General features: G+C 36.6%; 1 pseudogene; it reads left to right on the top strand.

Moving 5' to 3' along the window:
* LOC110259620 lies at positions 12,668-13,403 on the top strand (annotated as a pseudogene).

Raw genomic sequence — 15,213 nt, 5'->3', positions numbered from 1 at the left:
GTAAAAAATTCACTTGTCCCTGAATTAAATTATTACTTTCACTTCAGTTCAGTAGCTAGATGTGTAGGCATCTCAGCACACCATTAAGAATTCCCTAATGTTAACATGAAATTCTCCACAAAACTACCTTATTGCTGTTATTTTAGTTTAGAAGTTGGATTTTTTAAATGAGATGTTAATCAAATGTAAGTGAGCCTCTTCCTAATAATATAAACAGTGATTTTCTTAGTCTATGTATCTCCGAGCCTGCCTAGAAAAGAAATCTTACATAGAAGGAAAGTGCAATAAACCTTTGAATAAATAGTTCTAAACTAGTCTATGCAAATACTGAATAAATAAGTGGAATTAATAAGGTCCTGAACCTAGTAAAGCTCTTAGGTATTGTGTACTTAAACTTTACTGATTAGGAGTAATGCTAATATGTGAAAGCTTTATTGAAATATTATGAACTTGCCATTGTGCACACGTTAAGGCAAAGGCTATTTTATCAGCTCTAAGTGGACTTGTTTATGATGGGAATGATTGGCTATATATGTCAACATTTTATGTGACCTGGAAATGATCCTACTATCTCTACCAGAAAGAGTGATTGGGGAATCCATTCCATTGTTGGACAATTCTCAATATTAAAATGATATTTATTTATTCTAATTCTACAATGCCCATGGTTGGTTTAGTTCTTTTGAAGGCATGGATATTGGCTGGTAATATTCTTTTTTGTGTAATGTCTTTGTCTGATTTGAATATCAGGGTGATGGCAGCCTCATAGAATGAACTCTGGAGTGTTGAGTTTCTTGGACAATTTGAGAAGGATAATTAATAGTTCTCCATTATATATATATTTTTTAGAATTGCCATGTGAAGCTATCCAGTCCTTGAATTTTGTTTGCTAAGAGATTTTTTAAATTACAAATACAATTTCACTTATAGTGATTGGTCTGTTCAAATTATCTCTTTTTCTTGGCTTAGTCTTGGCAGGTTGTATCTTTCTAGAAATATTTGTGTTTCTTCTAGGTTTTCTAAACTATTCATCATATACTCTTATGATTTTTTCTATTACTGTTGCATCAGTTATTTCTCCTCTTTCATTTCTTACTTTCTTAATTTGTATCCTCTCTCTTTTATTATGAGGTTGGATAAACATTTATTGATTTTATTTATCCTTTCAAAAAAAACCAACTCTTGGTTTCATTGATCTTTTCTCTTTTTACCTATAGTTGTTTATTTCCTCTCTAATATTTGTTATTTCCTTCCCTCTGATAATTTTTGGTTTTATTCTTCTTTCTAATCCTATTTAGAAGTACAAAAGATTGCTTACTTGAGGGTTTGTTTTTTGGGTTTTTTTTTTTTTTTCAGTTTCTTGAGGAAGCCCTGTATTTTTACAAATTCCTTTCTTGGAACTTCTTTTGCTGCATCCCATAGCTTTTGGAGTGTTGTGTTTCCCGATTTGCTTAAGTATTTTTATTTCCTCTTTGCTTCTTTTCATAGCATGTTCTTTAGTCTCCACTTGTTTGTTCTCTTCCCGCTTTCCTTTCTGCAGTTTTCTAGTTTTATATCATCATAGTATGGAAAAATGCTCAATATAATTTCTATCCTTTTAAATTTGTTGTGGGTGTTTTATGGCCTAGTATGTGATATGTCCTGGAGATCATCCCATATATTTTTGAAAAGTATATATATTCTGCTAGTTTTGGGAGATAAAGACCTGTAGATATCAACTTAGTTCAACTGATCCATTTTGTCAGTTAGTACCATTGATTTTCTGTCTGGATGATCTCTCAGTTGAGGTAAGTGGGGTGTTAAAGTCCCCTATTATTTTATTCACCTCAATTTCTCTCTTAGTATCTGCTAACATTTGCTTTACATATTTAGAAAATCATCAATGGAGTGCATATGTGTTGATGAATATAATATCCTCTTCTTGTATTGATCCTTTTATCATTATAGAATGCCCTTCTCTGTCTTTTGTTATAGCCTTTGTTTTAAAGTCTGTTTTGTCTTACATGAGTATGGCTACCTCTGCTTTCTTGTTGTTTTGATTTTCATTAAGTATCTTTTTCCATCCCTACACTTTGTCTGTTTTTTTAGCCCAAAAAAAGAAACTCTGTAGGCAGCATATTGAAGGTTTTTTGTTTTTTTTTTTTAATCCAATCGGCCACCTGTGCCTTTTGATTGGAACACTTATACCATTGATAGGTAAGTAAATATTGATTGGTACATCCTTATTGCCAATTTATTCAATGTTTTTCAGTTGTTTTTGTAGCTCTTTGGTAATTTCTTCTTTGTGTTTCACCTGTTTTCACTTGCTGATTTTCTTTAGTAGTATGCTTGGGTTCCTTTCTTTTTTATTTTTATCTGTTGTATGTTTTTCATTTGTGGTTACCATAGATTTTTAAAAAAATTTTTTATGTTACTTTTTTTATTCTACTTGAATAAACTGATAGTCATCTACATTCAAATACACTCTAAAATATCTATATTTTATATCCCCTCATTTTGTGTTTCTGCTGTCATATTTTATATCTTCATGATTATATCCTTTCTGTTTACTGTAGTTATGTTTGCTTTTACAATGTTTTTCTTTTAATCTAGGTACTGGCTTATTTCAGTGATCTTTAATCCTTACTGTATATTGGTCTTTCACAGTGGGATTTTCCCTTTTCTAGAGATTCTTTTTTTTTAATTTATTTTTTTCCCACTGTACAGCAAGGGGATCAAGTTATCCTTACATGTATACATTTTTCCCCCACCCTTTGTTCTGTTGCAACATGAGTATCTAAACAAAGTTCTCAATGCTACTCAGTAGGATCTCCTTGTATATCTATTCGAAGTTGTGCCTGATAACCCCAAGCTCCTGATCCCTCCCACTCCCTCCCCCTCCCATCAGGCAGCCACAAGTCTCTTCTCCAAGTCCATGATTTTCTTTTCTGTGGAGATGTTCATTTGTGCTAGATATTAGATTCCAGTTATAAGTGATATCATATGGTATTTGTCTTTGTCTTTCCGGCTCATTTCACTCAGGATGAGATTCTCTAGTTCCATCCATGTTGCTGCAAATGGCATGATGTCATTCTTTTTTTATGGCTGAGTCGTATTCCATTGTGTATATATACCACATCTTCCTAATCTGATCATCTGTTGATGGACATTTGGGTTGTTTCCATGTCCTGGCTATTGTGAAGAGTGCTGCAATGAACATGCAGGTGCATGTGTCTCTTTTAAGTAGAGTTTTGTCCGGATAGATGCCCAAGAGTGGGATTGTGGGGTCATATGGAAGTTCTATGGATAGATTTCTAAGGTATCTCCAAACTGTTGTCCATAGTGGCTGTACCAGTTTACATTCCCACCAACAGTGCAGGAGGGTTCCCTTTTCTCCACAGCCCCTCCAGCACTTGTTATTTATAGATTTATAGATTCTTACTTCTTTTCCATTTAGAGAAGATCTTTCAAATTTTATTTTAGGGTAGATTTAGTATGACTGAGCTCTTTAATTTTTGCTTATCTGAGAAGTTCTTTATATCTGTTTCTATTCTACATGACAATTTTGCTGGGTAGAATATCCTAGGTTGTAGGCTTTTCCCTGTCAGCACTTTGGATATATCATGTCACTCCCTTCTGGCCTGCAAAAATTCTGTAGAGAAATTTGTTGATAGCCTTATGGAGATTCCCACATATATGACCCTGCTTTTTCTCTTACTGCCTTTAGGATTATCTCTTTAAGTTTTGCCATTTTAATTATTATATATCTTGTCCTGGGATTATTTGGTTCTACTTGTTTGGGACTCTCTGTACTTCCCACACTTGGATATCTGTTTGCTTCCTTAGGTTTGAAAAGTATTTAGCCATAATTCCTTCTTATACATTTTGATCTACTTCTCTCCCTTTAATTCTGTAAACACTATAATATAAATATTGCACATTGATAGTAGCCCAGCAATCTCATGTGTTGCACTGATTTTTTAAATTTTTTTTATTTTTAAAGTTTCTGGAATACTAATGTTTTATTAAAAATAATGAATTAAATAACTTGGGTGATCCATATTACAATCACACAATCTTAAAATTAGAATGACCTATATGTATTATATAATTCAACTTTCTCATTTATACATGCCAGTAATTATGAAATCTTCAAGGCAACAATAACATCTTCTTTTTTTTTTTGCTATCACTTACATGTGAAATTTATTTTTTAATTTTTTTTTATTTCCCCAATACATTATTTTTTTCTATTGTACAGCATGGTGACCCAGTTACACATACATGTATACATTCTTTTTCTCACATTATTGTGCCTGTCATAAGTGACTAGACATAGTTCCCAGTGCTACACAACAGGATCTCATTGCTAATCCATTCCAAAGCAATAGTCTGCATCTATTAATGCCAAGCTCCCAATCTTTCCCACTCCCTCCCCCTCCCACTTGATTTTTTAAATGTGTCTTTCGTCTACTCTTCTGATTGGATGATTCCATTGTTCTATCCTTTGGATAATTTATTCCTTATTTTCAGTCATTTTGCCTGCTAGTTATTGCTACTACAGTGCTTTTATTTCAGATATGTCTATTTTTTATTGTGTTTTTTTTATATTTTCTAGTTTCAATGATCTCTGTTTAGATCAATTCTCTTCCCTAATTCAGTTAGCACTTTATTACCAATGTTTCGAATTTTTTGGCTGATGACATTTACCTATGTTCATTATATTTTAAATGTTTTATGTTGCTCTTTCAATTAAAAGTACTCCTCCACCTTTTATTTTACTTAAATTCTCCGTCTCGATTTAGGTGAAACAGTTACCTATTGTAGTCTTGAAGGAATGTTCATATTGCAGTGCCTCTATGTAGAATTCATGTGCCTTTATGGGAGGGCTGGATTTGATGTGGATGCCAGTCACATCTTTCCAAATGGAGAAGCTGACTACAGTCGTTTGGTAGTAGGTTGGCTGTGCTGGAGGACCTAACACCTACATAGGATGTGAGGCAAGACCTCATCTCTGCTCCGTGGCCATCACCACTCTGTCAGGGTTAGGGTCTGCTCCCAAGTTGCTGCACTGGAACCCCTGAGCCTCAGGCTAGAGGTGACTTTTTTCCCTTCAGTGTGTTTTTCTTTTTTCCACTCCTGGGGTCTGTGTCCAAAAAAAAAAGAGAAGCACTGAAGCAAGAGGAGAACATGTGTGTAACAAAGGTTCTGATGCTCTAACTATGTAGGCATCTTTGGCTCCTATCAGATGCAGCCTGCAGTCACATATTTCCCTGCATCTATGCTGGATTGTAAACTGTAGCATGAGTGGTGGTCAGAACTTAGAAATGTTCGAATTCCTAGCCAAGTCTATATATTCAACTCTTCAATAACTTTCAAGACAGCTTCTCGCTTAAGTTGAAAAAACTTTATGGTTGAAATTAGACTTGACTCTGATAGATAAATTGGATACACCTAATCTATCCTGCCCTGGATACAATCAGCAGATATTTTCTACAGCAATTCCCTGATTGTTCAATTGTGGGCCTAACAGAAATGTGTGAGAGATCAGCAATATATGAATTAATACCCGCTGTCATGCCTGCATGCTAGCTAGAGGGCAAGGTATTATTTGTACCTAGTCTAGCCCAGGACCCATTCTTCAGTATTCCTGTTTTGCCAAAATTCGTTTCTTTAACTACAAGAGATTGGAATCCACACAAACCCCTCAGTTCTCATCTGTGAATAAACCCAATAGACTCAGGGAAGTCAGAAATGAAACTTAAACATACTAGGTCACCTAAAACACAGAAGCTTCCAGTCAGGACTTCATCTTCAGCCCTTTGTCCCATTCCCAAAATCCTACTACAACCATTCCTTCCCAACCTCTATTCTATTCTATTCTATTTTTATTTATTGCATTATTCCAAACAAATAATTATATTTGATGAGTTTCTATTGCCATTTAATTCTTATATGTATCATGTATTATGTAGTGTGTATATATGCATTTTGCGTGAAAGTTATAAATCTGAGGGTCAAATCATCAGTTGTATTTTCCTCTCATTTCACTAAATCTTCTGCCCATATATACATAATGATATATCTTATCCTTTCTTTCTACTTTTCTTTCTGACCATCTTCTAAATGGAAATTCTGCCATTGTGAACCTGATTGCATTAACTTAAATTTTGTCTTAAAATTTTTAGCTGTTGATATTTTGTATGAAATTATTTTATAATTGCTTAACTATTTTTAAAATTCTTCCTATTTTTTAATTTTGCATTTTTTATATTTAAATAATGCAATGACTATTTTTTTTTTTTCTTTAAATTTTTATTCATTCAAAATTTTTTTTGAATCACTGCTTAATCTGCTGTATTTCCTATCTTTCATTTTAAATCCATTTTCTTATTTTTCAAATAATTCACACCTTTTGAACATAAGAAAAAAAAAGTAGTCCCTGTCCATTTGGACCTAAATTTTAATAAAAAAGATTAAATAAATAAATGCAATTGGGCAAAATATCCTCTATAAATAAGAAGGAGAGGTAAGTTTTGTGCATGTAGGATTTATAGATATATTATGGAGCCATGCATGAGACAAAATCAAACAATAGTGTGACCAGCTTTGACCAAAACAAACAAACAAAAATACCTCAGCCAAAATAATGTTGCTTAAATTCAACTTCTGTTGCTGTGCGAGTGAAATCAAGACAATGTTGGTAAAGAGAACAAATAACTTTACTGCTTTGCAGCAAGGAGGTCATAGCAGGCAATGCCTGAAGACTAGCCCTCTTTGGAATAATTGTAAGGTTTTACAGCAAAAGGAAAACATTTCAGATGAATCAAAGACAGATTTCTTTTTTGGATTTTCATCAACTGATCAGAATCCTATATTATGTGGTCTCCCAGTATTGCCTGATAAGCCTTGAAAAAATGACAAATAAACAAGGAAGTTCCTAAATATCAGTGCTAATAATCTTAACACAGGAAGTATTCGTATCTTTACTGTATTGTGAGGGGGACAGGAAGGCTCTAACTTTCAATTAATTATTCATTTCTAAAAACCTTAATATAATTTCTCTTAGCATAAGTCTATTATAGTGATCCCTCAAAGAACCAGATCTTGACAAGGATGACTTCTCTTACTTTTCTTTTTTTGCATCCCCTTCCTTCTTAAACAACCTAACTCCGAATCAGAAGTCAAGCGGAACCGACCATTAAACAAAAATGGGCAAAGCTTGCCAGCTCAGAACGCTATTAAAAAAACACAAAAAAATGAAAAGACAACTACCAATCAGAAATAAAAAAAATAGCAAATAGATATATAAAAAAATTCACATAATGATTATGGAAGGCAGAAAATGCATCAGATGCCGAACTAGCATTTAACCTTCTGAATCTTGATTCTCCATACAGAAAAATAAAAAAAAAAACTTACTGAGTATGCAATGATAAAACTTTTTACTTTAAATACTTCTTACATTGATCCAAATGGTCATTGCAATTTAAAATACACACATTGCATGTGCACATACACAAACACACCAGCTAAATCAAAAGAACAAAAAAAACCTTCCTCTGGCATATCACTCTGATATTTGCATTTGTGTTTTATTTTATCTATTTATTCTTACAAAGCACATTCCTGATCTTCAAATAGTCTTGATTCAGAATAGGAAAACATCCTCCGCATTCTCCAACCTATGTTAATATTCTCTGTTCATTTGTTTCTCATCATAGCATTCTGTGAAAACATTTGTCATCCATTCAGCAAATATATATTTTTATACTCTTCCAAAAAAAGTCTGAGGTTGGGGTGTGTATAATATTGACACATGCCTCAAGCATTCACAGTCTAGCAAGAATAAAAGTATGAATTAAAATTACACATGATAGCACTATAATAAATTATTATAAGAAAAATGTTTTCTGTGAATGTTAAAAGGAGGGTCATAAGGAGATGACCTAAGCAATCTGAAAAGTAAGATGGAGTTTTAAAGGTAGAGAAGGTGAAAAATTCAAAATAAGCCATGTTGACTTGGAAAGCAGAGGCAAGTAGTGTATATATCCTGAGTCTTGTGCTGAGGCAACAAGTAAAGCTGAGACTCAAGGTCAATATTTTTGAGATTGCTGTGGATGAGGTAGCATGAGGTAAATTATGTTCAATTGATGCCAGAAAGATGTTATCGAATCCAGGTTCTTGTTCACGGAGCTGAGAATGAACTCAAGAACACATAGGCAGCAAGCAAGCAAAGCTTCATTATAGGAAAACTAACAGCTCCCAGACTACTGGAAGGGAAAGAAATCTCCATTTCCACTTTACCTTAAAGGGCCGAGTTTTTATCTGTCTATAATGGCTCAATATCTTAATCTCACATGACAACTTACCTCTCAGTTATCTCTCAATTTCTTTCTTTAAACTCTCTGTACATAGCGCTAATGCCTGAACCTAGCAAACCTGAACTGGATTGAACCCAAGTGCCAGACTCAAATCACCAAAACTCAGACTGGACTTGAACCCAAAAGTGGCTCGAACCCAGCCTAAACCAGATTGGACTTAACCCACATGCTGGACTCAAACATAGCCTAAACTCAAAATGGACTTAAACCCATGTTTAAATTAGAATCACTCACCCTATCTCTGGACTTACTGGAGTTCAAGTTCTTCATGCCTCCATGCAGAAGGAATTCAGTGAGAGACAAAGAAATAAGCAAGAAATCGTGTATTAGATGGACACTTGTGAGAGTGCAAGCTGGCAGGTACCAAAGCTCTGCCCAGGTTGGTGGCTACAGTTTATCATCCAAGGAATGGGGGTTGGAACAACCTGCCTATTCTTTCGGAATAATAGCTGCTCCTTGTATCCCATAAGTGTTATCAAATCAGCAGAAGGGTGATCCTCAAATCTTGCCCTTGGTCAGAATCTGATGTAGGCCTAATCCCATCCCCCACCCAATGACCTGAGCAAGACTCATGCCTCCACTAGCCAAGCAAGCTGCCTTGTGTTGATGCTTTCTGAGCAGGGTTAACTTACAGTGACCTCCCAATGTCCCTAAGTTTCCCTCTTTAAGTATGTCCTTTATCGGACTTCTACAACTACCTGTGCCTACTCCATCCTATCTTTCTCCAGTAGGGTCTTAGGAGTGGAAATGCCCCATAATTTATGTTTCTTTGCCCTTCTCTTCCTTAGACTGAGAGTCACCATTCCTCTCATTCTTTTTCTATCAGTTGAGGATGGTTAGAGATTAATGTCCACCTGACACAGATACAAATAGTAAACAAGGCCTGTGGGATGATATTCCTGGAGCCTTAAGCCACAAATGTAATAAATAGCCATATCAAAGAATACATCAAAGCCCATGCTCCTACACTAACTAGCAAGTTATTATCCTGCCTCACAATCAGGAAAATCAAGCCTAGGAATCAAAGCTGTGGAATTTGGGCTCATTCTCCAGCCGGAGATGGTTATGCTAAGGAGTTGACAACCTGCTTTTAATAAGAAATATTCTCTTGGTCATTATGAATATTGTCAAGAGGGTGCCAGGTATCATAGATGGCAAGAGGACAAGAACTGAAATAAGTATGTGGAACTGGGACCAAGGGTGGGAAAACAGTGGAACAGTTAAGAGGAAGAAGAAAAACATCAGTGAAATCTCATTGCCCAAGGTAACCATTCATTTACTAACAGGAAGAAACTATGTTAAGATTTTAGGATTCCCATCGTGCGCAGTGGTTAACAATCCGACTAGGAACCATGAGGTTGCGGTTCGGTCCCTGCCCTTGCTCAGTGGTTGACGACCGCGTGCCGTGAGCTGTGGTGTGGTTGCGACGCGGCTCGGATCCCCGTTGCTGTGGCTCGGGTAGGCCGTGGCTACAGCTCCAATTTGACCCTAGCCTGGAACCTCCATATGCCGGAGCGGCCCAAGAAATACAACAACAACAACAAAAAGACAAAAAAAAAAAAAAAAGATTTTATATGTAATGACTGCATCAACCACCTGAGAGATGATACAGCTACATTTGGGGAGGATATAATATTCCAAAAGTTTCATTTGTTCTCCAAGTTCAAACAATAAAGTGAGCAGATCCAAAATTCAAAGCCAGCATTTCAAACTACCAGTTTATATTGTATATCTAAATAACATATCTTTATCAAATCATTTTATACCTCCATTTTTTTTATTTTGTGTGTTTCCCTTTTGGGTTTTGATTTATGTTTGCTTGCCCTTTTCCTAGTAGGATGTTCCATCTTTCAGTAGCTGATAAGTAAATATATCCATCCTAGCTCTTCTGGATAAAATGCTTTTTGCTGCTTTACTACTCTGGGCATCATGGGATATAACTAGGCTTAAGAGTTGCCAGAACCTAGGAAGTTTTATCCTCATCACAAAACTCTAGGGATCACAGAGCTTATTAGATATTTTTCCCCACATGGTCTTTTTTCCCTCTTGTGTCCAGAACTTGGCCAAATAGAAACTTGGAAACAGTATTGGGAAAAGTAGAAAAAACAGATTCATTTGCTTTGCCAGGCAAAGGAGGGTCCATCAAGCTAATGACTAAGAATGTCCCCCCATTAGGTAAGATGGGAGGTGGTTTTATGTTGGGGAGTGAAAAATAGGGCCTCAGATAGGATCAGGGTAAAGGCATTTTTCAAACTGGTATTCAGTGTTGATGGCTTCTTCCATAATGAAGAATGCTTCATTAACATCTTCCATTTTTTGTGAGTTTAGTGCTGCAGAAAAACTCAAAGATATGATATCTATCCTTAAGAAGGAATGAGGACACTGCCCCAAGGCTGCAGTTATCTCTGGACTGTCCCTCCCTGGTCACTGTACCCCCTCCCTTCCCTGATTAGCAACTGTTGAACCTGCCCTTGAAACTCAGGAAAGTCATGGAGGCTGAAATTATTCCCTAAAAACAAGAAATGGGACATAGGAAGCGTGTGTACCAGGAACCCACAGGCCTGCTTGGTTTGCTCCAGTTTTTAATTGGCATTTTATTTTTTCTTTTAATACTGAGCATGAAATGGTCATATTAAGATAGAACCACATGTTACATGTCATAGGAGAATTAACAGTTGGAATTAGGTACTGCTTCTCCATTTTTAGACAAAAGTAATCTAATGTTAATACTGTCTTGTATCCTTATTTCCTAACTATGTGAATGAGGGTGAGATACCCCAGTAGTAGCAGCATCACCCAGGAGGCCACAGTATGGGTGTGTGTGTGGGGTGAGTGTGGGGGGTGTGTGGGTGTGTGTCTGTCTGTCCATCTGTCTGTGACTGTGTGTCGTGGTTGTGAGACATGATAAGTCTCAAGGCAAGGAAGAGCAACTGAGCCCATATTCTCCAGTGTGAGACCCTTAAAATACATTGCCAGAATATTAATCAACAAATAAAAATAAGGAAGGACACATTTCTATCCACAGGACTTACTTTTTATGTTTTATTTATTGTTCTCTTGTTACTAGAGTATACTTGATTTACAGTGTTATGTCAATTTCTGCTGCATAGCATTGTGACCCAGTCATATGTATTCATATACATGTACACACATACACATTCCATTCTTACATGTCTTCAATCATGGTCTATCCAAGAGACTGGATATAGTTTCCTGTAATGGATTCATGGCTATGATACTTCTTGGAAACAAAATTAATAAAGTTAGAGGGACATGGGAACTAGGGCCACTGTGAATTGAAGTTCAGCTTGACAGAGAGCCTCCTCATTCTCTAAATTCTCTGACACCATCTATCATCACTCTCCCTCTGTACTTTCTTCTAGACTCAGTGGCTCATTTCAGGCCTGATTTTCTGAAATGCATTTTCCCTGTTGTCCCTCTGGCGAGAATGTATTAACCCAGATAGACTCATGTCTCCTGTTCTCTTTCCACACAGTCTCCGTTCAAGTGTTTTTCAGTCTACTTAAAGATGCAGTTAAAAAGAATGCCCCTGCTAACTCTGTTCTTCATACTTGACTTATTTTTCTCATAGCATCCATTACCATCTAATAATTGTATGTTTTTTACTTACTGATACTCTTCTATAAAGACTACAGGGACTACTGTCCCTCAAAACCCTCTACTCTGTCCACGAGTTGGTCATTCTTCAATTATGTTCCCAAATGTAAGATAAATTCCTTATTAAAAGTGTAGAATGCATGACAATGCAGGGAAAAAGCTGAATGTGGGATAGACGTTCTATTCAGAGATGGCTCGGTGGATTACTTGAAAGAGAAATTTCCATAGGAAAATTACTGTATCGATTTTGAATGCAAAATACAAATTGTAGAATTTCAGCAAATTTGCATGCCAATTTTGTTGCCATGCCCATAGCATGTGGAAGTTCCTGGCCAGGGATCAAACCTGCAGCACAGCAGTGACCGGGGCCACTGCAGTGACAATGCCAGACACTTAACCCACTGCACCACAGGGGAAATCCATGCAATGCCAATTTTTAAGAAACTAGTCATACTATTGTTTTTTTCATTTCCTGGTAGTCACCTCTACCGCATGGAAGCAGAGAATATACAAGCATTTCAGAATTTTATCTTCTGGGATTATCAAATGAACCAGCATTGCAGCCTCTCATTTTGGGGCTTTTCCTCTCCATGTACCTGATCACTGTGTTTGGAAACCTGCTCATCATCCTGGCTGTCAGCCTAGACTCCCATCTCCAAACACCCATGTACTTCTTCCTCTCCAACTTGTCCTTTGTAGACATCTGTTTCACCACCACTACCATCCCAAAGATGCTACAGAACATCTGGACACAGAACAAAGTTATCGCATATGAAGTTGCATCATCCAAATGTATTTTTCATACTCTTTGCAACATTGGACATGCTCTTCCTGACAGTGATGGCCTATGACTGCTTTGTGGCCATCTGCCACCCCCTACACTACACAGTCATCATGAAACCCTTGTTCTGTGGACTACTGGTTCTGGCATCCTGGATCATGACTGCCCTGAATTCCTTGTTCCAAAGCATAATGGTGTTGTGGCTGTCCTTCTGTACAGACTTTGAAATCCCCCACTTTTTCTGTGAAATTAATCAGGTGGTCCAACTTGCCTGTTCTGACACCTCTCTTAATGACAAAGTGATGTATTTTGCAGCTGGGGTGTATGCTGGAGCTTCCCTCACTGGAATTCTTTACTCATATTCTAAGATAGTTTCCTCCATAAGAAGAATCTCATCAGTGCAGGGAAAGTATAAAGCATTTTCCACCTGTGCATCTCACCTCTCAGTTGTCTCCTTATTTTATTGCACAGTCTTAGGCGTATACCTTAGTGCTTCTGCTACCCACAGCTCACACTCGAGTGCAGTTGCCTCAGTGATGTACACTGTGGTCACACCCATGCTGAACCCCTTCATCTACAACCTGAAGAACAAAGACATAAAGAGGGCTCTGAGAAGAATCACTGGGATGGCAGCTATGTAAGAGCCCATTGTTCTGGGGCCAAAAATATACTCATGACTTTAGGACTCAAAGCCTCAGGGCCAGAAATTGCTAATCTTTAATCAGATTGTTGAAAAACTTTTTCCCCCTCTTTATTTACTGTAATTCCCATATTCTTGGATTCAACTCCTCCACAAAATTTAAGGATCTCACTTTATTAAGCTCTGCTGTGCCTAATCTATAGATAGTTTTTCCCTATGTCCACATTCATATATTCCCAAAGATTTTCCAGGCTGGAATCAGAAATATTTGAAAATGTCCATATCTTACATCGGACAACTGGAGTTTCTTAAAAATAACTTCTCAAATGACATACATCATGCCAAGTAGTTTTCCCCTAGTTTTTCTGAAGCAATGATCATTAGGTATTTTACTCATATGGGGGGGAAGATAGACTTGACAGCTAAGGCCATTTATGTAATTTCATTGCAGAAGAAAATACGAAGCTCAGATTTTACTTTAGTCTATCACTTCTTTCATTATTATTTTAACTTCTGTTCTTCACAATGAAGACTGTAACATTGCTCCATTTAATTCTTAGTGTATTGATAGTAATGCTATTGGCTAGGAATATCTGAAGCACTCACCTGGACATGGCAAGATCTCACAGACATTTTCCTAAATCTATGCTATAGCTGGATTGGCCCTCTGGTTCTTATTATGAATGCGTATTTATTTGGGAACTTCAAAAAAATAAATTCACAAGTCCTAGAGGGTACACAGCATGTCCATGGGCCATGCAGGTAGGTCTCTGGTAGAGAGAGAGAAAAGAGAGAACCAACTGGGGGTTCTGCCTTTATTGAGTTGTGCAGGTGTGAAGGCTAGGATTCTGCTAGTTCACTCTTTTTTGTTGTTGTTGTCATTTTAGGGCCGCACCTATGGTATATGGAGGTTCTCAGGCTAGGGGTTGAATCAGAGCTGTAGCTGCCAGCCTATACCACAGTCACAGCAATACCATATCTGAGCCACATCTGTGACCTACACAACAGCTCATGGCAATGCCAGATCCTTAACCCACTGAGCAAAGCAAAGGATTGAACCCACATCCTCATGGATACTAGTCAGGTTCATTACTGCTGAGCTGCAATAGGAACTCCTCTTTCTCTCTTTATTGGTGAATTTAAAACACTATGTCCAATCTCTTGGGTTAGAACATGATGGAAGAAAGTATGAAAAAAAAGAAATTAAAAATGTATATATATACATATATGACTGAGTTGCTGTGTTGTATGGCAGAAATTGAATGAATATTATAAATCAACTATAGTTTTACAAAAATTAAAAAATATATATGCATGGAATTAGGGTATGGCAAGGGGAAAGTAGGTAGTAGGTTCACACAGGTGACCTGGTATCTGTTTACTCAAGGCTTCTAAAACAAGAACTTTATGGGTGGGAGTGGCCCTTGGTACTTACATATTATCTGTTCATACAACTGGAAATTCGGTTATTTGACATGATTATCTTGAAGTGGATGCTTCAAAAAACCAAAGTTGAATTTCAGTCACTTACATCACAAGCAAAAAGTTTAATGTCAGATAATTACACTGCAAACATGCCACAGTTTCATAACTGTTCTTCTAGTTTTGTTGGTTTATTTTACTATTCACTTTGGTGTCCAGAATGCCTACCATAGTGACTGGCAAAACCTGATTATCAAATATATATCTCCAGTGAAGTCTACATAGAAAGACAAATTGGAATAAATTGACCTAATATGATCTTAATGTCAGAGAAGACTATGAATATGAGGAAGCAAAATATCAAATCACATATTTGTTACTATGGAAGA

The sequence above is a fragment of the Sus scrofa genome, chromosome 2 (genome assembly GCF_000003025.6).
Source record: "Sus scrofa isolate TJ Tabasco breed Duroc chromosome 2, Sscrofa11.1, whole genome shotgun sequence".
In the NCBI taxonomy this organism is placed as follows: domain Eukaryota; kingdom Metazoa; phylum Chordata; class Mammalia; order Artiodactyla; family Suidae; genus Sus; species Sus scrofa.
Note: the sequence above shows the minus strand (reverse complement) of the source record. Positions and strands in the feature narration are given on the sequence as shown.